Source organism: Passer domesticus, chromosome 1, assembly GCF_036417665.1.
Source record: "Passer domesticus isolate bPasDom1 chromosome 1, bPasDom1.hap1, whole genome shotgun sequence".
NCBI classification, from domain to species: Eukaryota; Metazoa; Chordata; class Aves; order Passeriformes; family Passeridae; genus Passer; species Passer domesticus.
In genome coordinates, this window is record NC_087474.1 from 114197483 (window position 1) to 114220972 (window position 23490).

General features: G+C 44.3%; 1 long non-coding RNA gene across 1 annotated transcript; it reads right to left on the minus strand.

The window, feature by feature from the left end:
• Nucleotides 1–3833: 3833 nt before the first annotated feature.
• Nucleotides 3834–6312, minus strand: LOC135289229 (uncharacterized). Its single transcript, XR_010352012.1, has 3 exons — nucleotides 6252–6312; nucleotides 5251–5351; nucleotides 3834–4293 (listed from the first exon to the last, which is right to left on the minus strand). It is a non-coding gene; the product is annotated as an uncharacterized LOC135289229 (long non-coding RNA).
• Between the last annotated feature and the right edge of the window lie 17178 nt (nucleotides 6313–23490).

Here is a 23490-nt window from a genome sequence, read left to right on the forward strand (position 1 = left end):
TCTGACCCAGCTCCAGGGCTGATTAACCACACACACATTTTCTGCCACTGGGGCTGCCTTCTTACTTAGGTGCTTCCTCCTGACTAGTTTAATCCTCCTCGTGCAGGAGCGAGACCAGAGCAGCAGAAGCACCCAGCTTTATCAGCCCCATTTCTTCCTTCAGCTTATCAAAAATGAGCTCCCAGTTGGCTTTGTTTGACTTCTAGGGTTTATTGGATTTGTTGCTTCCCTTCTTCATTTTCATATTAAAGGGTAAGTTTGGGCTGTGATCCTGCTGCTGTAGCCTCCAGCTCCTGAGCTGATCCTACCAGCTCTAATTGCTCAGCTGCCTGATGTAATCACCAGAAGCTATATTGTGTGTGTGGCTACAGGCACTTCATATTTTCTACCCAGCCAGATGAAAAAAAAAAATAAAAAAGAAGAAAAAAAGTCAATTGGCTCTAGGTCTGTCAATAGTGACTAATCAGGTGCTGTACAATTAATTATGAAGGGGTGTCATTTTAAAACAATTCTGAGGTGGGAAAGAACAGGCCTGGGCCCTTTACCTGCTGGCACTGTTTGTGTTGCTAAGCCAATCCAGGCTGCGTCCTCTATTTCATTTACCTTTTAAACTATTGCCCCCGCATAAGTAAACACTTTCTATAAAGTGTGTGTGTGTGCATGCATGTGTGTAAGTGGGTGGAGGGTGATCTGGGAAGCTCTCCACCCTAGAAAAGAAATTAATGATGGGGAGGGGAAAAAAAGAGAGCAGCATAATTTGGCAGTAATTTCTCAAGAACGGCAGGAGATAATAGCAGGTGGATGAAGCAGGAATAGGATGAAACAGTCTGGGGCTGAATCCCAGCAATCAAAACTGCTGTGAGATACAGAGATGGAGGTGAGAGGTATCCCTGCAATGCAAATGGCCCTGAGCAAGGAGCCTGGGCTCCCCAGCAGCCACTTGCCAGCACGTGTCAAGGGGGCAAATCCCTGTCCCACCTAAACTGGCTCTCCCAGGCTCTGCTCCCAGCAGTGGCCAACACCTCCCACCCACTCCCCTGGGGATGTGGCTGCAGAGAGTAGCATGCTGTTCCTGCTCTTCACTCTGCTGGCAAAACAGAATTGTCCCTTGCAAAGCAAAACTCATTTTTCAAGGAGGATGGCAAGGGAGGTGCTACTGTCCAGAGCCAGGCTTAGGGCACTGACTGGGGAAATCGTGTATGTGGAGGGGAAAGAAGGGCAGTCACGGAAATGACAGACCAGCTTTGTAGAAACAAAGTGACAATGCTAAATGACTGAGCTTCTTGGAGGGAGCTCTCAGTCACTGAGACTGTGATGACACTGTGTCTGTTGCCTGGAGTGGTAGAAGGGAATGTAGAATTGAGGATGCTGGGAGAAAGCCTCTGCTGGGACCACCTCCCTGAAGATGCTGACTTCAAGACATCTTCTGGAATGTAGCAAGGGCCAAATGTCATGGTGTCTAGTAGAAAAAATTAGAAATACTCTGTCCAACCATGTAGCTCGCTAATACAAAAACTCTGAATGTCCCTTTAGTCAAAAATTCTGCCTGCAGCACTTGCAATTCTATTCCATGGACAAAAATTGGGGTAAATTCCTGTGTGGGAGAGAGTGTATAACTGCTGACTTTGCTTTTTACTATAATAATTGTAGAATTAGATGGATTATTCTGGATAACAATTTATTAGCAAATGTGTTTTAGGAACAAAATGCCAAGACACAAGAGACTCTGTTTTGGAATTTTCAAAATCAAGCATGACTTTGTTCCCCAAAAATTAATTTTCTTCATTTTACTGGTTAATATTTTAAATTACAACAAGCATTAAAGATAGAGCAAAACATTTGATCAAAATGCACATTTATTTCATCTAATTGGAAGACTTTTAAAACCTTACTCAAAGTTAGTTTCAGGGCTTTGTGTGTATTTCAGCATCATTGCTGGCAGAGTCCCCAGTCTTCAAAACAACATGTTAAATTGGCTTTGTTAACAGTGAAATATTTAGTACTCTTAACCTCTGTTTCTGTCAGCATTTTGATGACAGCAGCTACTGGATCCCAGCCACAGCATTTCCTTGCCCTGTCAAAGTCAGGGGCCTTTGAAATAAAGCGTGAGGAGGTTCAGTCTCTTGGGGCTGCACAAGGTAGGGGTTGCCAGCCTGGTTTAGGTCAGGAGTCTGGTCAATCCTTGCTCCTGGTTTTGAAGCCTCAGCAAGTCTTGCACCAAGAGCATGGAGATGCATTGCCCAGAGAAAGAGCTTTACCCTGAATCATCCCAGAGCCAAGTCACTGCCTGTAGAAGGGAACCATGGCTCTGAGCAGTGCCTAACCCGGGGTTACACAGCAAAGCGAAATTTACGGATGTAAAAGTGGAGGTTACAACATAAACATGTGCTCAGAGACTGGTGTAATGAACGTAGCATAAATATTTAGATGTATTCCTACATCTAATTCTTATACTCATCATTCTTATGTCAAACGGTTTACAGAAGGCAAAACTATAGTTCAGTTACAGGCATGGCTTCATAATTCTTCAAGTTAATTAAGGCATCTAAATGTGCTTCATGTCTGCCGCCTCTACTTTGTAAATGGCACATACCTGTAGGGAATAAATGCTTGTCATATCAGTGACAGTAATGGCAGCTTAGGTGTCCAGCCTCAGGGAAAAGCAGCAGCTATGAGTGTCATTTGTACATCTCCAATAAACACATTGTTGCTTGTATCGTGTGTGCAGACATCATGTAGGGAAAGAATTCATTGTGGTTTGGGATCCCTTCATGCTGAGTGTGAGAGTCCTGGTGCTGGTGTAGGTGCTGAGTGGTGCCCCACGGATGGGTGCCCAGGGGCACAGGGATGCCTCTGCCAGCTGTGGTGTCAGAGCAAGGGGCCTGTGGGTGCCACCTGCCCAATATAGCTGCAGCACAGTGCTGTTCATGCTGGCCCAGAGCACCTCTCATTGCTCGGTTTCTTTCTCTGTCTGTGCCTCTTTGCATAAACTATAACTGGATGCAGAGTCGAGGGAGGAAAGCGTGGCCTGTCTCCAGCTGGGGTGTCCCCTTGCAGAGGAGGCAGGGGCAGCAGGTGACAGGGTGCCACCCACAGCAGAGATCTCCCCAGGGGCCTGAGGGTGGGCTGCCTGTGGTGGTCCCAGAGCCTCACTGGCAACTGAGATCTGCTTGGTGCCAGGTGGGGAATCTCCCTTTGCCAGGGGAATCCCTACCCGGCCACTTCATAGTGTTTTTAAGGACAGCAAGGAGCCTTATCACGTTTCCACATCTGCTCCAGATGCTTTGCATTCCAGCAATGCTCCACAAAGGTGCTGAACCCTACAACATCTCTCCAAAGAGGACTCACTTCTTGCCACCTCGGCAGCTGTCAGCTTCCTGCACGCAATCCGAGGGGAAGGGAGCGGCCGTGCTCCCGAGGATGTCCCCACAGAGCTGACAGCAGGTGACACAGCCCTGCCCCTCGCCCGTGTCAGCAGGACCGTGTGTGGCAGCGGGAGCTGTGTGTGCAGGAAGGCTGGGCTGCCTGCAGCCAAAGTTCAGGCAAACAGTGGAGAGCAGGAATGGTTTCCGACCCAGTGGCACCAAGGCCGCTTTGGCCACTTTTGGGTTTCACCTTGAAGCGCAGCCAGAGCACGAGGTGCTGCTGGCACTGTGTCTGTGCAGCGGGGTACAGCTCTTGGGGAGTGCTCTGTTCCCAGAAGAGGGAATAATTAATAAATGCCTCTCACAACGTTTTCCAAAGTGCTAATACCCATCAGTCCCCAGCCAAACCCCAGTGCTCTGCCATCCCATTGCTGTGGGGGTATCAGCATCCCCTGTCCTCCATCTCTCTCCCTCTATCCCCCAAGTCTGCAGGGTTTCAGGGCTTCTTTCTCTTTAAGAGGAAACTCGGCGGAAGCCTAGCTATTCAACATTGTTTCATATTATTTGGTTGTGAAACAATTTAATTTGTTTATGGCTCTAAAGGTCAGATTTGACTATTGCCCAAATTTCTAAAGAATAAAGAATGCATCAGGGACTGAATGGAACTTCATGGCATGAGCAACTGGAGAAAAAGAAGGGGGCTAGTGAGAATATTTAACTGGAACAGCAAGGCAAACTTACCTTCAGCTCAGGTTTAAAAGCCTAGTCAATCATTACACGTTTTTTATTATTTACCTGGTACAAAATCCCCCTGGGTGAAGAAGTAGAAAAACTCACAGGTCACACTTTTTCAAATTTTTAGTAGCTTGCTCAGCACTTTTTTCCCTCTGTCTCAGGACAGTTGAAATGGTATGGGTTGTGATGGTGCCTGTGGATAGATGAGAAACAAAGTGGAAGCACATTGTGGCTGTAGCTCCAAGAAGGAGTTTTGGTATCAGTAAGAGAGCAGGGCCAGTCAGGGACTTTGAGAAGGAAGGTAATTCTCACACAGTCATCAGAAGACAAAGGTTGCATTTACACCTGGCCAGAAGGTTTAATCATCTACTATTTCCAAACATTGCAGGCTCACAATCTGTTGTGTCTGAGATCATAAAACATAATCACAAACTGGAGACAAGAGACCTGGGGCTTGATTGACCAGACCTTATCTTTTCTTTTTTCTTCGTTCTTATTTTTCACTCAATTTTCTGCCTTTTGGGGGGGGGGGGGGGGAAGAAAAATAGATGCTTTGGAAAGAACTTGCTTTGGTCAGAAAATTCTTGATGCAAAAAAGAGTCTGAACACCAAGGATGAATGGGCAATTTTCATTCTTTGTCTCACTTGTGTCGAGAGCACTTGGGAGACAGATTACCTGCTTGCTAAAATCTGTCTCCCAGGCTTTCAGGGAACAGAAATTGTGGTAAAGGGACCAAAGAGAGAGGAGTATTTAAGGAGAACCAGGTACAAACCTCTCACAGCTTAGTTTTCCAGGTCCTACCACAAAAACAACTAACATCCAACCACCTGAAACACTGGGTGTAGGTGGCTTTCATCTGTCTTTGGGGGAAGGGTAAAATTATGGTAACATTGAAAGATAATCTGGCAGTGATGGGAGGGTTTCTGGGTAATGTTAGCCATATTTTTGCAGTTTGAGCCTGTTATTGGTTTCCTCTGTACCTGTGAGGTTGGCGAGGAGGTTTATCAAGCATGACCAGGGTCTCCTATAGCATAGAAAATTTGGGGCAGCATTACTTCTGCTTGCCTCCCCCCGCTGCCTCTGTAGGGTCATTTCTCTTTACTGCCTGCCCAGAGCCAGGCTTGCAGAGAGGAGCCAGGTGTTTCTCACCTGATATTCCTGACTTTTATAGGAGAAAGGGTGGAAGGGCAGTGTCCCAGCCCCGGCTCCATCCTGGCTCCAAAGCCTTGTGTCGGCATCAGGGAGGGACCCTGGAAGCGAGGATGTTGCTTTGCACCTCGTTTGGGTGTTACTGCGCGGATTCATCAAAGCGCTCAGCGCTGGGAGGAAGAGCTGGCCCTGTTGAGATGAAGGGTTGCCCTTGCTGACTTCAAAGGGGGCTGAATTTAACCCTTTCACTTCAGTGGGGTTTGAGCTCCTGGCTGGAGTTAAGCACGTGCTGTTTCTGGATTGGGACCTTCCTGTCCTTGTTTGAAAGGGGAAATAAATAACGCAGTTAATTTGCAGTAAATCATCATCTAACTGATGATGGCTCTGTGCGTTTTATGACTGGCAGCTCTGTAACTTCCCCAGGAGGAGTTCATTAAACGAGGCAGGCTGGAGAGCCATCTGCCCCTGGCACTGCCCGGTGCCTTCGCAGTGTCCCTCACCTGGCTAGGGCTGCCTGCCACCTGATGAGAGTGGCATCTTTGATGTCGTCTAGGGCAGCAGCCATACCCAATTGCATAATCAAGGTCACTGGAAAATTACACAAAACTTTGCCCAGGTCTATTGGAAAAAAAAAAAAAAAAAAAAGAAAAAAAAGTGAAGAAAGAAACCCCCAAACTCCCCCCCCTCCCCAAACTTCTGTTCATGTCACCAACTTGCTACTCTATGTGAATACACATACAGAGCCAAGCTGTCCCCTTACACTGCCCTGCAAGCATTGACAAAAAAAAAAAATATTATCCACATTAAGGCAATTGCAAATTTTCACTGGTAGCCACATGAATTCATCCCTGTGCTTTTCCCCATCTTTCCTTCAGCTACAGTTTCGAGTAGATAACAATGATGTGCAAATGCAAGAAGTAATAGTCTCACGCTTTGCATTGCTGAATGTTGACCTTTTGAGGATTTTTAAGAATCAGGGTGATGAGTTTGGTTTCACATACCCTTAGGAGCTATCAAGTCTTTCCAAGACTTGATAGAGAAAATGGTCAGCTTGAAAATCTGTAAATGAAAATAAAGGAAGAAAAAAATTCAGAATTAATCTCCAGAAAAAGAGAACTCTTGGAGAATTTTCTGTTATTCCTCCAAAATTTTTCCACTTCAATTTGTGAGGAAAAGAAAAGCATGGATATGGCATAAACAGGAATAACTTGTAGCTGAGAGAAGTCAGGGCTAAAAAATGGAGGAAGAAAAAAGTCCTGAAAAATTGAAGGATTTTATTTTTCTCCTGCCAAAAAAAAACCTGTAGAAAAAAAAAAAAGCCTCTGAATGCCTTGCTGGGCAGGTGCTCTGTGTCAGGGAAGGTGCAGGTCCAGCCCTGTTTGCCCAGCTGAACTAGCAAGGGCCATGTTTCCCAGTTCCTACCTGCTGTCCATTCAGTGGGGACATCCTGCTGGCATTACACCACCAAAACGTGTCACAAAGGTCCAGGTGCTGCTGGGCAAGGCACTGTGATGCCCCTTTGAAAATCTTACACCTTTAACTCTGAATTTACATTTCTGACCAACCCCCTCTTGCAGCCAAGTCATGTCTGGATAATTTGAGTTTGTCTCCTCCAATTTCTGTCCTGTGAAAGCTCTTCTTCTTCTTCAAGCCTTTCCCAGCTTCCTGAGGAGGGTTGGATAACTGTCAGTATTTCTGGTCACGAGAATATTTGGGCAGAACTTTCAAGTTTCTCTTTCCTTAGACCCAGGTAAATGAGTGATATGAAATATCTGGTTTTTCCTAAGCTCTGGAGTTCAGGTATGCTAGAAACAAAACCATCTTTCTGTCCCACAGCAGAAGGGCTTCTGTCTTTCCATTCTTCACATCATACATGGAACAAGAATTTGAGTCTGTCTCAAAAGTTTGAATGTTTAATAAGTTTTAAAAAGTTTGAATCTTTAAAAGTTTGAATGTTTAATAAACTCTTTAGCCTATTTTTATTTGTGAGGAAGCTGTTAGTAAACATCCCCATGGCTTTCCAAGTTAATATCACATCCTCTAAAAGACAAATCATCCTCCTTCATCACATTCTTAAGCCAGATGACTTAATTGCAGTATAGGAGTTGAAGGGAGGGCACAGTCCATCCTGCTGAGTTTCCCTTGTGTTCTTGTTTTGGTTTTCAAATTGACACAGTGGGTAAAGATCCTTATACTCAGGACACTGACATTTGTAGGGTTGTACTGCTCACATTATCTCTGATGGACACCTTGTTATGTCTTAAGTAGTTTCAAATTTCCATCATCTAATTTCATGCTGGAGAAAGAAAGAAAAAAAAATCCATCCTGGAGAGCTCCTAAATGCCTGTGGGCATCTTCCACATATGGCTGGTGTGCAGCCAGACATTCCACTTGGTGTCAGCTACCAGTTCCTCTGTCATCACAACAGAGTCACTTTCCAGTTTATTAAGGAATACGATTTACATTACAACTGACAAAGCATGTAGTAGGTCAGTCTCTCCAAGAACTTTTGGTTCCTTGCTCAGGAATGAGATGAAAGTTAAATGCTGGGGTTGGAAAGCACACCCAGGAGCTGGCACGTGGAGATCTTGTTCTCCCTTTATTGAGAGAAACTCTGGCAGGCCCAAGGAAGTGCCTTGTTTAGCATTTGTTTCCTCCAAGGGCTCTTACTCATGGCTTAGATCCTTAAGGCTTTCCTCTGCCCTCCAAGGAATCACCCAGCCCCCACGAAAAGGGGTGGTTTTGGGGCTGGGTGGGTGAGAGCTACACCGAGCCAGCAATGTCTCCATGTGCCCGTTCCAGCTATGGGGTGGAAACATGGTGGGAATTTACAGGAATCTGGCTAAAGCCATGCCTGGCCTGCTGGAGTAGCGGGATGCCTCTGGGGCCATGGGCAGGGCAGGGGCCTGGAAAGCAAATAAATCCAGGAACTCTGCTGGCTTGGCTGCTTAATGCAGAGATGTAACAGTACCAGCTGGGACATAGCCCTCTCGCACATACCTCGAGCGTTTACTGTCACCCCCAGAACATTTCCTGGATTAGCAGAACAGCTCTTCAGCTATAATTTTTGTTGAAATATCTTGCTTTAAACCTAGAGAGCACCAATGAAGACCTCAAATCTGTAAATCAGCTGCACTTTGGAAAACAAATCATTGCAGTGGAGTTTTGCCAAGTCAATTTTCTGTGCTCATTCATTATGTAGTTTTCATTTTATGAGCTGATTTAAACCGACCATGCTCCAACTGTACCAGTTGCATCCAAGATAGGAGCCTGATTTACACTTTGAAAATGTTAACTGTTCCATGGTTGCATTTCCAGGAGGAAGAAATGCTACAAAGAGAGGTCGTTTGGCAGCACCCATAGGCCTTATAGACAAGAGATTGCAGGTTGCCTCTGCTAGCCTGCTTGAGCTGGTGAGATGTTATTAGTGAAGGGAAAGCTGTGATGTTTCCATGTGCTGCAGAAAGAGGGATGTCTTCCAGGGAGAAAATGATAAAACAGCTCCAACTGTGTCTGCCCAGTGGAAAAGTAGAAGATAAGAAGGTAGAGTGGAAGAAGCATGTATGAAAGTAAAGGGGCACCTGTAAAAAGGGATAGCACAGGAGAGAAAATGGAGATGTGGCATTAACATCTGCAGCCTGTGAAATGGACAGGAAGCATCCATGGCCTGTGAGAAGAAGGGGAAGAAAATAATGGCAAATTTTATACTTATTTAAGTGGCCACACAAAACTCAGCTCAACTAAGCTGTGCCTTCACCCAGGATGTCTTCAGGGGCACTGTAAGATTGTGTGCCTTCAACAGCACTGTAACAGCCATTAGGGAGGACAGAGAGCCATGGCTTTTCTTCTTGGCTTTGAAGAGTTCTGTAGTTCTGAGGTTTCCTATGGTAAAGTGGGACAAATTTGGTAAAAATTTGCTTGATTCAAACACTTAACTAGCACTGCTAATAAATGTTATTAACCTTAGCTATTCATTTTTTGGAAGTTAACCTGTTAGAAAAGCTTTCTCTCCCATTTTCAGCCTTCCCAACATCTTTTCCCCTCGTGACCCTGTGAGATCCGAAGTTTTTGATTGCTGTGGTGGGACCGAGCTTCACCTAAAGTAACTTTGTTCCAGTTACAAGCAAGGCAAACATGAAAGTGGAGTTGCTGGCATACATTGCAGTTCCCACACCATTTTTGCAGTTCCTGTAAGTCTGTGTAATTACACAGACATTGAGATGAACCCCACATATTCCTTCTTTGCTCATGGAAAAGCCTTTCAGGCTTGTTGAAGGTCATTATAATAGGGCTATATTGGCATGCTAAGGAATACCCATAATTTCTAAGAACACACAATTATTTACATCTATCATAAAGCTTATTTTTAAGAGGAACTTTCTTCACAGGGAAAATGGGCTGCCTTGTTAATAATATCACAGCAGCCTTGTTTTCTTATCTCGGTGAAAAAAAAAATCAATGTACAGGGCTTATATACAGAAATATGAAATCCAGCACTGGTATATGTGCATGACTGAAAAAAAAGAAGCTGGGTCTGTAAAATTCTCTGATTTCACATTTGTCCACTCATAGGATTAAGGAGATTTTAAACAGTTGAACAGATTCACATAAGAACAATTGTTATAGCCTCTATAAAAACAGTACTATAGATATCCTCTTTGAAATGCTTTATGCTGCCAGAAGCAGAATGAAGAAGCCTTTGTGTAAAATCCCATGAGTCACCTGTGCTAAGCCTGTGTAAAGTGCTTGGACGGGCAGTGGTTGGAGATGCTGGAACTCTGTGTTTTCCAGCTTCTGTGAAATTTCTCCTAATGGTGAATAACAGGAATATGTCCCCTTGACTAGCTCTTTTACGTGGATAGCAGTTAGGAATGGCAATTACCGTACTTGTTAATCTGAGTAACATTTACATTGGCCCATCTCTGCTGTTCCTCCTGGTACTGCAATTCCCTTTCATGTAGTCAGAAGTATGTATCCCATCATCATCTTTCTAGGGAGGTGATCACAATCCCTCGCTTTGGGTATGTCCTTCCTTCAGGTGGATCCCTTAAGAGATTGCTATCTACATTTCAATTCCTTCTTCTCCCCTGCAGCTGTAAGCATCGTGAGCCACATCTTCCTAGCATCTTCCTTGCTTTTAGTATTTCCAAGAAGTCATCCTGGTGGGATATCGAGGAACTGAATGTGGTGCCAGGGGTGTTGAGCATTCCCCAGTAAGAAGGCTAACTGCATTTTACAAGAGAACAGTTGTGCAAGGATGGGCAGGACAGATGGCTGAACCTGCAGAACGAGTTTCAGCCATAAATGCTCTGAACACCGTAAACGTTCGGTGGCTTTTCTTTTTTTCTTTTTGAAAGCTGAAATATATTTGGGAAGTACTTGTTCAAACTACAGACTCGGTCAAATATTAACAAGTGGAAACTGAGCGGGGGGAAAAAAAGATACTTTGAAGGGCTCAAGCATGTGTGGGTTCTTGCTGTATTTGCCTAACTATAATCACAGGGGCCACACTTGCGACAGGCTGAAATGTTGCTGTGAATAGAAAGTATACACTAAGGGTTCTCAAATATGAAAGTGGGGCTGGAACAAAGAGCAGGCACCAGACAGACTTCCCCTGTTAACGATTGCTGGCCTGTCACCCTGGTGCCAGCAGTCTCAGAAATCCCGTCGGGAGCGGGCGGCACTATCTCGCCCAGTGTGACGGGGCTGCTTTGAAACCCTGCCCACAGCCTCGCTATTCCCTGCTACCGCCTCGTCCCGGGGGAATGAACATTATCTCTGCGCTTTTAAGAGTGTTTGCTTTAAAGATGATTTAGCACACTTGACAATCACCGAATTTCCTAAATTCAGCCTGAGGTATTGTTGTTGTTGTGTATCTTGCGCCGCGCAAAGCAGCGCCTTGGCCGCAGCACGCAGAAGGTCGCCGCGGCTCAGTGTGCAGCAGGTTGCTCTCGACATAGGCCCGAGGTCCTCCAAGGCCATTTCCCTCTGCAGTCCCATGGCTCAGGATGTCAGTGGGGACATGGAAACCTTCTGACTGAAGGGCAGAAGAAAACAAAGCTGTAACCCAGTCTCACAGGAGCATCAGTGCACCACTGAGTAAGGACTCCTCTCGCTGGTGTAGCAGGGACAAACACACAGCTGAAAATTCTCCATAGAGTCTTCAACCATTTTTTTTCCCTTGCCTTATTTTTTTTTAAATGATATTTTGATCCTGGTAATCAATGGGGTAGCATCTCCAAAACAATACCTACAGATCAGTAATGAGTGTGATCCATTTGGTGCTAATGTGATTTTCTTTACTTTGTTGCTGACTCAAGTGCTACAGGAATGCTCTTCCTCCACTCAAATGTGAAGCAATACAAGGAGTTATTGTTTCATTTGTATTTTGTTGGGAAAACTACCAAAACCTTTATGTTAGAATATTTGACTACAGTGTTAACAACATTTCCCTGGACTGCTGCTTAATATACTTTTAATATTTGTTTTCCATATGTTGGTTCTTTTATTCTGTTCTTATTAAAGTCTTCCATGTTTCAGTAATTTTGCCCCTGTGTTTCTTTTGAAGAAGGCAAGTATGTGTACTGAAAGATTAGATTATCCTGTTAAAAAAAAAGAGAGAGAAAAGGGAGAAATGTCTTCAAAATGAAGCACATCAAAAGTAAAAGTAGGTGACAAATGTTAATATTTGCAAAGTGCTTCTGCTTTGATCCTTCATTTCTATTTTTTTAAGAGTTTGACAAATGTGTCCTGTGGTTTGGCTCAAACCTCTTTGCCTGGTGCTTTACTTGACCCACAATCCATTTGATCTTCCACTTGTTTTTCCTTCTGTCCAGAAGGCCTCTGGACTTGATAAAAGCTGGTTCTTATCTTCCACTTGCTGCTGTTCAGGGAAATAATTTTTAATTTTTGGTTGGATTATGTTATTGTGTTTATCTATTTACTTAGGCAGTTTCTAAAGAGATATTAACTTTGCTGTTATTTGGGATGGTTCCTTTCCCATTTCCATGCCAGTAACAGCTATATCAGATCAGCATCTGCTTTGGTTGATTGACTCTGGCACCAGATGTGAGGAAGACATGGATGCTGGAGTGCCTGGCTTAGATGGCAGGCAGCCACTTGGTTTCTACAGTACACTTTCCAGGTGTGCTGCATCCAGTACCTGAGCCTACAAGCATTTAATATACCAGACACTTTCAGGGGCTCTGGACTGGCTACAGCCGAGTAAAATGAACGTGCTTCTACAGCCCCCAAACACCCATCCCAGTCCACCTGCTGGGGTCCCAACCCCAGTATTGTCTGCAGGGAGTCTGATCTGCTTCCACAATCCCAATATTGCCCAGCTCAGTAAGAGCCATCCTACAGCCCAACAGCCTGAGCAATCTGGAAGATGCTTCTACAAGTACGAACGTTGGCCATAAAAGTTGACATGTGATTTACAGCCTGTTTTATAGCATCAGCTCCCTTATTCCCCCTCAGGAGTCCCTCCTCCCAAGAAACCATAAGCCACAAACCACAACTGAGGGAAGCCTGGAGTTTTGAGCTGCCATTTCAGCCAAGTAGGCCAGGAGGTGCAGCATCTTCCAGCCATCCCCCCTGCACACCACTCCACCAGCTCCAGGCACAAGGGCACCTCTCCATGTCTCTTCCTCAGGAGCTTTCTCCTGTCTTTAAACCAATGGAGAATAAACCATAAATTGAAGGAGAAGATGCCTGCTTGTGTGTGACCCTAAAACTGGGTAGTGCTGCCCCAGGGCCTTGGGTGCTGACAGTGAGGTTGGTGTTATTTCTGTTGCTCCCAGGTCTCAGGCCCTCTGTCAGGGCTCCCATGTGCAGTGCATTTGATTTCTGGAGACACGTTTAGGATGTCATTTGCATTGCAGATGTGTGGCTCCATTGCACTTCTGTCCCCATAAAAAGCTATTGACAGAATGAGATCAAATCCACTGCCATTCCAAGAGTCATATATGTTTTGAGTAAGTGTGAATGTGAGGGATGAAGGGAAGCCCACTTTTGGGAGTAACAGTTACAATGCCTTGCTTAATTAGAGTGGTGAGGCAGGATGTCATAACAGTTGAAAACCTTTGCAGACACATTTCTTGTCTTTAGTGGCAGTATGACACCTGCCAGCTCTCCAGCTGTTTCCCTCTCCTGCAGAATGCATGCCCTCAAGTGAATGAAGAAGAGAAGGTATGCAGCAGAACAGATCAAGGTTCAGGTATTCACAGGTCTGTCAATTAAAACAAACAAACAAACAAAGCACATAAAAATTCTGAGAATGAGGAAAAATGTGATGATGACACTCAGAGATTCAGAAAGAGCCTCACTAGGTAAACACTCCAACACCATAGTGGCCTTCTTTGTGTTTGTCTATCCCTTTCCATTCACTCATTTTTCATGCAGACTTATTTCCTTTTGCACTTAGAATTATGTGACTCATTTGCCTCTCAACTTTGTATCTTCTAATACTTTACCCATAATAAGGCACTCTGCCTTTCCTGGGGTGGCAGAATACTTTTCTTCTGGTGAGAGCTATTTTGTTTTCTTTAAAAAAAATCCAAAAACAATAAAAAAAATCACTAAAAAAAATGGCACCAGGATTTTGCACCTTTCTTATTTCAGGGAGTATCTGAAGCCAGATCAGCTATTACTTTCCAAAACTGTTTTCACAGGCATTTCCTGAAGACAGACTATCAGATAAAATGCTGACTTTAGCCTTTTCTTTATCCTCTGCCTAGGGTTTTATTTTATTGCTCTTGTTTTTGCAGTTTCTCTCTCTGGATTTTGCTGAAAGCACTTTTGCCAGTACATGTTCTGCCAGTACAGGAGTTCTGGTGCCACTGTCAAAGAAGCTGTGCATATCTCTGTGGGATGGATGCCTGAAATTGCCTTATTAATTATAGCCAAACTAAGTTAAACCACTAATCACAATTAAGGAATTAATTTGTTTTGTTTTTAGTGGGTTTATTTTTTGTTTTGTTTTGTTTTTGTTGTTGCTGTTTTTTTTTTTTTTTAAAGACAGTCTTTGCAAGGATTCCTCTGCTTGAAGGATGTCTCTGGTGGACAGAGGCTGCTGTAATGTCTCTTATTCTACCTTTCAGTCAGCAGGAATGTAAGTGGAGAGTAGAAAAAACTAATTCTTGGTGCTGTGCTGGGGTCCTTTCCACCAGCTTGTCAGCATTGGAATGTCAGAAATATTGTCACTCTACCTCTGAGAAGGTCCAGTCAATATTTAACTATTTGGTTGCTTCTGAGGCCACAAGTCTGCAGCTTTTCCACATGGAAAAGCTCTTATAAGCTCTTTTCCACATCAACTGAATGCAAGAGGATGTACAAAATTACTCCTTAAACACAGTGCTGCTTGGTGTGGAGTAAAACACCCAAAAAATGACCCAAACAATGTGAAAGGGAAGATGTAGAATAATACATTATAATATTAAATATTTTAGAAATAGTACAGTTTCTCACCTCCCCAGGAGCCTACTCTTATGATTTCTCTGCACACTGTTAGGTTGATAAGCAAATTTTTTTGCATTTCCTGAGGAGTGGACCAAGCATAATCCTTGTGCTGGGCTACTGGTTCAGTCAGCAATAATTGCTTGATTTGCATGAAGATAAAACCACTGCTAAAGGAAAGAATGCACATGAGGTTGAGAGTCCCAAAATGCAGCCTCTCCAAGGAGCTCCTCTTTTTCTTGGACAAATGACCTGCTGCATTGTGTCTCTGAGCTACAAGCTAACAGAAAATGTGCCATGTGGGAAACAAGAACTTTTGAACAACATCTAAGCTCCTGGATCCCAAGGGAGAGAATTCATTCCATTTGCTTGAAATCTCGATGTTTCATTTCAGCTAATTGTCCTAATTAGTTGATGGCCACAGAGATTTAATAGCAAGGAGTGTTTTAAACTAGTTTAATCTGGATGCTTGTAAGAGGCAGCAAAGGACAGTGAGGAATGCAGTGAGAAGGAGAGTATCAGGCATCTCTCTGAAGATCACCCTCTGAGGTGCTTGTGCTCTGTATGTGTGCATTACTGCTTCTACTTAGCACTGGCATTTGTTACTTCATCCACAACCAAACTGGCATCCCAATACTTCAAATTCAGTCCTGATTTCCTAGTTCTAGCAATGATGTTGCTTGTGTAAGTAAGTTCTGTAAGTGCATGTGGGGGTTAACCCCTCCACAGAGAAGAGCTAACTGGTTGGTGTGGGAGAAGAACTCCTGTGCCTCTGTGTGGTTATTTTTCTGCTCTGGGTCTTCTATTTCAGCCCAAGTACAGTCCTACTTGGTGGGGAGATTCCCAGCACCATGCCTCAGACAGAGCCTATCCCAGGGGGACAACGCCAATGCCTCCATCACAGAGGACCCCTGAGGCTGGGGTCACGTTCACTGGCTCCTCTAGACACTGTGCAAGATGGGGAAAGTCTGTCTTTGGCTTTTGTACTTGCAGAAGTGTGAGTGGCTTTTTGCCTTGGCACAAGCAGAGCCAGGAAGTCTCCAGGGAGGATGGAATAGCAAGAAGAAAAGTCTGTGCAGCGGTTTGTAGAATGGAAAGTTTTATAAGTTGAGGTGGTTCAGCGTTGTTATAACACCTGTCAAGGGTAGGAAGCAATACCTTGACCCTTCCCTAGTGCTGCTCAGCCAGGTGCTGATACAGTGATGGACGTTACTTACACAGGGATAAGGGGGAGACAGGAGGAGGGGCTCATTCTTTCCAGAGAAACCTGTTACAAAAAAGGTGCAGATTTAGCAGGTCTGGAAATGTTGGGCAAGAAAAGGAAAGGATAAGCATGTTAAGAGAAGGAACATGAGTACAGCTCAAAAATAAGCCAGTAAGCAGAGTTAATCTAAAAGCCCAGACTCGAACCAAGCTCCAGTTTGGTTTTGTTTTGTTTTGTTTTGTTTTGTTTTTTGGGTTTTTTTTTGCTTGAAGTTAGCATGTGCATATATATCTTACATAAAATATTTTCCATTTTAAGGAAGGAGGGCATTGCTGGATCTGACCAGAGCTGGCTTGCAAGGTGTAGCACCATGAAATGTTCAAGCAGGATTTGTAGCCTGCCTCGAGATGGGAAGTACTGGAAATCACATGAGAACTTGTGATTTTTAGTTCCATTTAGTTCCATTTTGGAGATGCAAGAAATTGTATCTTGATCCAGCAAGACAAGTAGCTGTGTCTGAGTTTTGCATGTGTGAGCAGCTGTTTTATTTCTGTGCAACTAATGCAGAGGCTCAGGTTGCAATAAGTGTTATGCAGGTGGAGAGACACCCCATAAAATCCTTCCTTTGTGAGACCCTATTAGGTACCCAGCTGTTTGTGAAACATCCAGAGTGAGGGGAATGCCACCATCTTGTGAAGCCTGTTCTCACCTCACACTGCCTGGGTTCAACCTTTTGCCCAATAAGATGTCACCAATATAAGTTATCCAGGTAAAACAAATAATTTTAATTTAATACAGGCCTCTCAAATAAAGCCTGTTATTGCCTTCATGCGATTAACTGGTAACCAGCAGGGCTATCTGAACCTTGTGCATTATTTAAGGTACCTGCATATTAGCATTAATCATACCCTGCTCAAGACAAATCTTTAAAGGAGTGATTAATATTCTGCCTGTCCCTTCTGATATTAGAGTTTATCTTTCTGCTTGATGTCAAAGACAGGAGGCTTGTTGTACATTGTTTTCACCCACAGATGGCTGACATGGGCAGTGTCCATCATCAGCATAGCCATCTATTATGCTCTTGCCCTTCCTGAAATGTGCCAAAGTGGTGGCATGCAGGGGAGGAAGTTGGCTGTTGTGCTCACAAAGTGGACTCATGGTGTGCCCTGGCATTTCTCTCTGCTCCCTCATCTTCCATTTGCTGCTTTCTGCTGTATTTGGAGCCAAGCAGCTTAAATCACCTTCTTTTCCCCAATACAAGTTTTAAAACTTACCTCTTCCAGTCAACTGCCTCCTCAGAAATAAGCAAACCAGTTCTGCCAAAGGACAAGTGGTGGAGGCTGTAAATTGAGATCCTAGGTTATCTGTGACTTTTATTCAAGGTTCCTGTAACCCCACCAGGAAAATGACCTTTATTTCAGTCATAGTGTGACCATAGCCAAAATCCAGTTTGCCACAGATCTTGGTGCTTTGGGTATGAGAGCTCTGGAAGCCTGATATTCTGTCTTGGCTCTCCTGTGCTCTTAAACAACAACATAATATTTCAAGAAAAAATGGAGGGCTTTTTTTTTTTTGTCCTCCAGGATAAATGGCCTTCCATGAAACATGTCTGAAAATTCCCAGGAGGCCCTGTTGATTTTAACCCATCACACCCTATAGACCCAGAGTTTTTCTACTGAGAGCAGCTACGGGGATTTTCTGTCTGTTTTGCTTCTCTCCTGCCTTCCCCCACATCCTCCATTTTCCCTCCTGTATTATTACCTTAAACAATGCCTTTTTGGAAAGCATACCCTTTTGAGAGGCTCTTTGTTAAAAAGCAAAACAAAAACACAAACCCAACAGCAAATAACAAACTTCCCTGAAATTCCCACAGAAACAAATAAGAGAGCTTTGAAATTGTAAAGCACTGGCACATGGTGGGTGCCACTGAGCCCAGATGTTGCAGCCCCAGCAAACCACAGCTGCCCTCCAGTTGCCCTGCTGACTTATTTTTCAACTCACATTTGATGCTCTTCCATTGAGCCCCAAGGTTTCCAGACTCAAGTTCCAACATCCACAGAAACCCGAGCGTGTGCAGAAATAATGCTCCCTCTGCTCTCTCCCTCCATGTCTTGGCATCTAAAGGGGTTCCCAAGGGATGTGACTGCAGTGGAAAAGGTGCATTAGACACTATGTGCTCCTAAGTGTGTGGACAAAGGAAAGCTCAGAAAGGCCCTGCTGAGCTGCAGCAGCTGACATGTATGAGGACTGAAGGATTTTTTTCTGTAGACCAGAAGATGCTGTTCTTCCTCCCTCAACCCTCATGATCTTCCTGAGTAGAAGAAGAAGAAACGGAGTAGGTGTCCCACCTGCACAGAGCCATGTGCCCTTAGCTAACCTGCAAACCCCTTTGCAGGCAGAGAACAGCTGAGCTCTTCCATTCCAGGCAGGAACCTGGAACTCCCTCTCTCCCTGTGTCTTGACTACCAGATAAGTATTTTGTGGAGGGTGCATCAAAATAACCACACCAGGAAAAACTGTCCTCTTTGCACTGCTCAGTGTTCATGAAGAGCAGACAGATGAGGGGCAGGGGGTAAAAAACCACCATGTAGTCCTTTCTCATTTCCTTTTTAAATTGTTCATGACTCTTAATGTTACAACTCACCAACTGTTTGGAGACTGTGTTTATAATCTAACTTTTGGGAGGACCTTAGGACTACTGGATTCATTACATCACTGCTTCTAGAGGAATTTCTGTATTTTAAGCTATCCTCTGGGCCCAGGGCTGTATAAAGTGTTCAAACACTTTAATTGTGTTCAGTTAGTGTGAATATGTATTGGGTTTTTTTATGTCCTGTCATATTTGTGGTGTTGATATCACAGAACCAATTTCTCCTGCCAGATACTCCTGGGTAAAGCAGCTTGTGTGAGTCTCTTGCAGCACACGCAAATTTGTGTGGAGGGAATTGTATGTGACCTTCTTTGCATTGTCCTACTAATGACCCCTTCTGTAATCAGGCAGAAATCTTGCTCCTGAAGAGTGGGAGGTATGACTGCTTCCATGCTGGTCTGTTCCTGGGCCCCTGCTGCACAGACATTGCCAACAGTAACAAATTGCTCTGAGTTATGTGCAGCGCTTCAGTGATGTGGACCAGTTATTTATTAGAGAGGGAGCTGAGACATCAGCAAAGGGCAAAAGAGTGAATAAGAGAAAAATCCCCAATCAAATGAAATGAAGCTGCCTCATCAGGCAGGCTTCTTGCAAAACTGCTCTCTCTTCTGGATCACACCTTCTTTATCTAATGGGGGGATCACATGCAGAGTTTTGGAAGTAAACCCCTTAAAATAAAGGAATGTCCCCAAAGGCTGTGGATAAAGGTGACAGAGTTGGACTAAACTGCATTTCCAGAGGTGGCAAATCAGTGATTTATTGCTTCATTAGTCATAGTTTCCTAAGCACAAACCTGTCTGTGATACTGATTGCCTTGCTCAGAGGCACCTTTTGAAGATATATGATAAAGATAAGGGACCTCCTCCCATGCACTTGGAAAGAAAAGGCAGCTCCAAAAGAGTGAGGGCCCTGTCTGGTAAAAGCCAGACCAATGGAGGTCACTGAAGCAGCATTCATTGCCAAGAAAGTCCTGTGTTTGTTTTGACTTGGAAAAGAAACTTCCAAGTTTAACACCATGGGTCTATAATGTGGGCATTCCAAAAATGGGAGGAGAGATCTTTATGGTGATTCTTTATGGCTTGGTATTCCAACAATTCTTTAATGTTGATGTGCAAAAGTGATGCCATTAGACTACTAGTCTGCAAACATAATTAAGTTGCACCCTCACTGCCTGAATTCAGTTTGCCCAGCACAGGTTTCTTGCTCTTTTTCTTCCCTTCAGTTACTTAATGGTCACCCATACCTATGCTCAGTACTGTTTCCTGGTGCAGAGTCCTGAAGGGCTGAAGGTGCTCTGGAGAGGACACTGTCAGCTCCTGGGAAGCAAAGGACTTCACAGTCAGAATGGGATGTGACAGCAACCTGACCCAGACCTGGAAAGACCTGGAGCAGAAGAATTGGTGGGAAGAGGTGTTGATGCAACCTCCAGTGGAAAAGGCAGGTTATGCTGAATAAGGGCTCTCACATCCTGAGCCTCTGACTCCTCACCAGAGAGATTTGTGCTTGTCTGATGCACCAGAGAAGTTAAATGTGTTTTTCAGCAAGTGTGGTACATGTCCCTGGGAACAGAGACCCAAGGAACTGGTGCTATTTGCTAAAGTCCTCCAAAATCCCGCAGCACATTGGGGAAGTGACTTCCCTTAGGCTTTTTCCATGAAGAGAGAGAACTAAAGTAGACAGTTACATTTATAAATAGATGTTGATCTGTGAATTCTACTGGGGAAAAAGTAAAGCTGACTTTAATGATGGCTACAATCTGGGTTTGGGTCTACCTAATCACTGAATTGTGTCTTCGGGATAAGGGTTTGAAATAAAAAAGACGTTGGCTTGGTTCAGGTCAGATCAGCTCCTTCCCAACAGAAGCATTATGACAATACCCTGGGAATCAGTGAGGCTTTCAGTTATGAACCTCAGAGGGGCTGAGGGCTGCAGAGATTTTCTGCTGAGACTTCAAACTCACCTGTTGGCCACCTGTATGCAAGGCCAACATACTTCATGGGGACAGTCACTAGCAGACCTCTTATTTGCGAAATGGATCATTATGTAAAAATATAAATACATTTTAAAAATTTGCTTTATTAAAATTATGGACTTCTTAAATACTGGATTAACTTTCTTTTCCTCTTTTTAATTTCTCCCCCCCCTCCCCCCCCATTATCTTTTTGCTGAGTAGTGTAATAAGTCGGCCCTCTCGATTTCCCTCCTTTTGCCTCTCCCTGATATTTCAACATTTCCTCAGCTTTGGAGGCTTACTGACCAGTTAAAGCAAAACTAGGTGGATCTTGGATGTGTTTCACTCACCAGAAAAGAAATGTCTGGGGAGGAGGGCAGAAAAGTTTTCCAAGTGATTTAGGACAGCTCCCAAAATCAGATGAAAATAAAATCTAGTGAAAACTGATAAAAACAACACTGAAAGTCCAGCTCGCCCGAGATAGTATGTCTGTTATTTGGCCACCAAGAGCAGCAATGCTTAAGATGCTTTTCACCACCTTGCAAGCATGTAGTGAAAATTTATGGGAAGCTGAAGCATTTCCAGTCTGACATAATGGACATTAATGTTTTTTTTATAGACATCAGTAACAATGTGTCTAGGTCCACCCAAAACCCTAAAGCCAAATCAGCTTTGAGATGGAAAAGAGGAATTTCATTTTTCCTCACTTTCACTGCTGGGACAGACAACTTTCCTCCCTTATGAGGTAACTTAATTTTCACATTATGCTTTATGGGATATCCTTTATTTACCTAATGTTTTCCTGTCAAGTCTTTTCAGACTATGAATCTTGTATATTTTATATACACAAAGGTGACTTTTCCTTCCTTTAATGACCGTGGCTTATCAGTGCAGGCAACCGATACTGGACTCATAAATATGTCACTCTTGGGCTTGCGGCAGCCCCTTCTGTGCCGTAAGACTGCTCCTCGCTGCTTGCTCCTCCCTTCAGCTCGCTGCACATCCCCGGTCCGCTCAGCCCCTCGGTGCTGTTGGACTCACCATTGGCTGGTATAAATAAATCACTGATTCAAGCTATAGGTGAAAATCATTGTGAAAGGAGCACCCAGAGGAATGCGATACAAGGTCAGCGGAGCCAGCGCCTTCCGACTCCAATTAAACATTTCCTGTAAGTCGGTGCCAATTGTGCATCTTGTAAGAACATTTGAAAGCGGGAGCTTGAACTCTCTGGGACCCTCTCGCCTCGAAACCTGTTTCCTGTTTAACAAGATTTAACGAGTACAACCAAACATGCGCCATCAGCAACAAAAGTCATTGTGAAGGGCTCCAGTGTGCAAAGGTGCTGGGTTTCCTCTCGGCCCCGAGCGCCGACCGACCCCGTCAGGCACTCACAGGGTGGCTGCAGTGCCGTGGTGCTGAGCCCTGGTGCCACAGCACCGGTGTAGCCTCAGCCCTTTTGCTGAGAGAGCTGGAAGGGAAGAGGGAAAAGGCAGCCTTTTCAAAAGGGGTCAAAGCTTGTTGGGTGAAAGCTTCAAGAGCTGGTCTTGCTGTCCCAGGAGTTTTCTACAGAGGACGGAACAGCATCTACTCTGTGCTGGGTGCCTCTTCAGCGAAAAACACTGCCTTGCTGTGATTCAAGCCTTCAAGGCATGATGCCTTGAAGATATCACTGCAGTCAAAAATATCACCTGGGCACTGCCCAGGCCGAGCTCCCCGTCCAAGCAAAAGAGATGCCAAAAGCAGAGATCAGCCAAAGACAGCTTTTGATTGTGGAATCAAATATGGGGAGAGTGGGCATGAGAGCCCCAAAATTTAGAGAGTCCCTCTGGTTGAAAATGCAAGGGAGACACCGAAAACCTGTTCACAGTGGCCAGGCAGTGAGAGCACAGTACTGTTTCCCAGAGGGCTGTACAGTGGTAGGAGGCATCTACAGAGGTGTGTAACATATGTATATATATAAATATATATATATATATATATATATATATACACCATTCTTATACAAAAGATACATATGAGTGCAAAACATGTGTGTGCTTATTTATCTACGTACATCCAGGTGTTCTACATTTCTGTGCACTATGCACGTAACCCATACTGGAAACTGTTGTAGCACACTCTCTGTATCCCTCTGTACCCCCTGGTTCAAAAAGCCTGGGACTTGGGATGAGTCCTTTGGTGCTCCTGAGGTAACAACAACAGTAACAGGAGTTTACTGAAAACCATAGTGTCACTCTATACCAGAAAATACATGACTGAAAGTCTGACTAAAGTTTCCAGGTGCATAGCCCGTGTCTTGCCTCTCATCTGCAATCCACTACCCTTTCTACCTGTGCCATCCCTACAGTAACCAACAACCATGGCAAAGGGAGGACATGGGTGGAAAAAGATCTGAAGAAATGAAGTAAAGTGGAACTCAATGTGATGCAGAGAGCTCTGTCCTCAACATTGTTCACACACTGAAAATGTCATTTCAGCCATGGATGTTAAAATTAAAAGAATTTTCTTTAAGGAAGTCATGAGCTTGATATATAAGATTCATTTAAAACAATTTCCTCATTGTTGGGGCGGAGGAAAAGCTTGGGAATTTGATACGGGCTCCTTGGCTATGTGTTAAGTGAGCCATCCTTTATTTGAAATCCATCATTATGGGATATAATTCAAGTTCAGGGAGAACTGCACTTTGCTTAGACAGGAGTCAAATCTGCCCTCTCTGCCTGCTGCAGCACATAGTGTCAAAATAGTGAGCCATTCTTCAAAGGAAGGCCTGTACCAGGTCCTCACCACTCAAAGCAGAGATGTGCTGGTGTCCCTGCCTTGTGGCTGAGGAGGGGACATCCCACCAGGTCCTCTGGGTGGGTCTGCTTTCCTCTGCAAACTGCCCATGACCCTTCACCAGCCTGCACAAGGCAGTTCCCATGCGCCACATCCCAAGATCAGCCTCTCTTGTGCCTGTGTCATGAGGCATCTTTCCTCATC